Genomic DNA, 2,417 nt, shown 5'->3' on the forward strand with positions numbered 1-2,417 from the left:
TAGTCCTTACAGATGTTATGTCACCATGTTTATTCCACATTGCTAGCTGTATGCAGGCTTGCAATCAATAATGTTATTAGTCCTTCCATTTTAGAATGGGATTAATGAAGAACTGATTGTTATAACAGCATAGGTCCTTAAGGGGTTAAGATGGTTGCCAAAATCTCTCAATATTTTTCTACTGTAAAAAATCCATACAGGATAATATCTATATATAACAGAATATTCCTTCTTTTACAACATGTCAGTAAAAAAAAATAATGAATTCATGTTTAAATAATAATAATTAAAATAACCAACATTCTTAAAAGCATTTTTATTCTATGTGTATATGTAAGTCTTTTGATGAAGAAGAACTTTTTTTAATGCTTTTTCCACTTCTTTATTCCTTAAGCAGTAAATAATGGGATTCAGGATAGGGGTGATCACTGTGTAAAATACAGCTATCACTCTATTGAGAGTGAAAGTAAATCCTACCTTTGGTCTCACATACATAAATATAACAGTTCCATAATAAACAAGAACTACAATTACGTGGGAGCCACAAATGGAAAATGCTTTTCTTCTTCCTTTAGTAGAAGGGATTTTCAAGACAGCTAATATAATATAAATATAGGAAATCAAGGTCACCGTAAATGAAGTTACAATTACAAAAGATGAGCAAATGAAATCAAGAAGGTCATTTATAAAGGTATCTTTACACGAAAGCTGTAAAAGAGGGGGTGCATCACAGAAGAAATGGTTAATAATATTGCCATGACAATATGGAAGTTCGGAAATTAGAAGAATTGGAGGAAAAGTGGTAATAAAGCCCCCACACCATGAACTCATTGTCAGAATTTGGCACATCTTACTGTCCATTAGAGCTGGGTAGCGTAAAGGATGGCAAATAGCCAAATATCGGTCAGAGGCCATGACGCCAAGCAAGAAACACTCAGTGGAGCTCAAGTAGAAAAAGAAAAACAACTGCATCATACAACAAGGAAATGAAATTCTTCTTCCATGTAGAGTGATGGTGGATAGTATCTTTGGGACAATAACAGAAACATAAAAAGTTTCCAATAAAGCTAAATTACAAAGGTAAAAGTACATAGGGGTGTGAAGGGACCTTTCACTACATATTAGAAATATGATCAAAAAGTTGTTCAGAAGAGTTATTAGATAGGTAACAAGTAATAACAGAAACAAGAAGTTCTGCAAAGGCTGACTTCCAGGAAATCCCAAAATGATGAAATCCGTCACAAGACTTTAATTTATTAAAGCCATGATTCTTACACCTGCATCAAATAATATATAAATTTATTAGGATATATTATTACCTTAGAAGAATGAAATCATAATATATTTGTTTTTCTTCACACACACACACACACACACACATTGTTGAAGTAGAGATTGTAGCCGTATTAGTCCAGTGGTGTAGATGCAAAAAATAGATCAAATGTGTATCTTGTAATAACTTTTTTATTGGACTAACAGGATTTTTTATTGACAAGCTTTCAGGAGAACCTCCCTTTGTCAAGTCTGAAGCATTTCTGAGCAAGACGACACATAGAATTCAAAGTTGAGTTGTGATACAGGGGTTAAAACGACATGAGTGCAGATAAGACAGGTTTGATAGAACATAGACACCATTCTTGCAGAGGGTTGTAAATATCTTATGCAAAGATCACAGAGTGAGGGGGGAGAGAGAAAAAAAACATGCGAACAGTGCAGAAGATGGTGCTAGAAGGGGGGAGTATTAATATAAAGAATGCATGAATTCCCATCCAAGAGTAATAGGATATGCATGAAGGCCTATATTCAGCATACACAGACACACATACACACTCACACTCATGTACATATACATATACACAAGTATACACAAGAACATACACACTATACACAAGTAATGAACTAAAGTGTTGACCAATTGTGGGATCTTCGTACTAATAAAGAGAATTTATTTCTTCACAAGACCTTGAGTGCTGGCTACCTATCTTCTTGGATATATGTTGTGCAGCTGAGCACTGGGCAGAATGACTGGGAAGCAGGAGTGCAAAACCTATAAACTATATATATTTTACCTAGAAGTACCCATGTTCAGCCATAATGATTTAAAGGGCTATATACACAATTTGATTTCTGCACTGCATACAGCTCAACAGTTTGCATGGGGCCGCTAAATTTAATAAAACCTGTTTCTTAAAAAGAGATCATGTGGCTTTATGCTATGTTAACACATACTTGTAGGTCCTGTGCCATTAACTGTATATGAAATCTGTAATGTATTCAGTTTTTCAGTTGCACTAGGCATTCACAACTCTGCAACCCCTACTCATATACTTTTCCGCTCACATGCATACATCCACATGCAACTAGCCATTCTCCTAGCAACATGTTTCTTCTTACATAGACCCAAACGCATAGACACA

General features: G+C 34.9%; 1 pseudogene; it reads right to left on the reverse strand.

The window, feature by feature from the left end:
- Nucleotides 1-321: 321 nt before the first annotated feature.
- LOC134612056 (olfactory receptor 6B1-like) lies at nucleotides 322-1,266 on the reverse strand (annotated as a pseudogene).
- Between the last annotated feature and the right edge of the window lie 1,151 nt (nucleotides 1,267-2,417).

This window comes from Pelobates fuscus, chromosome 5, assembly GCF_036172605.1.
Source record: "Pelobates fuscus isolate aPelFus1 chromosome 5, aPelFus1.pri, whole genome shotgun sequence".
NCBI classification, from domain to species: domain Eukaryota; kingdom Metazoa; phylum Chordata; class Amphibia; order Anura; family Pelobatidae; genus Pelobates; species Pelobates fuscus.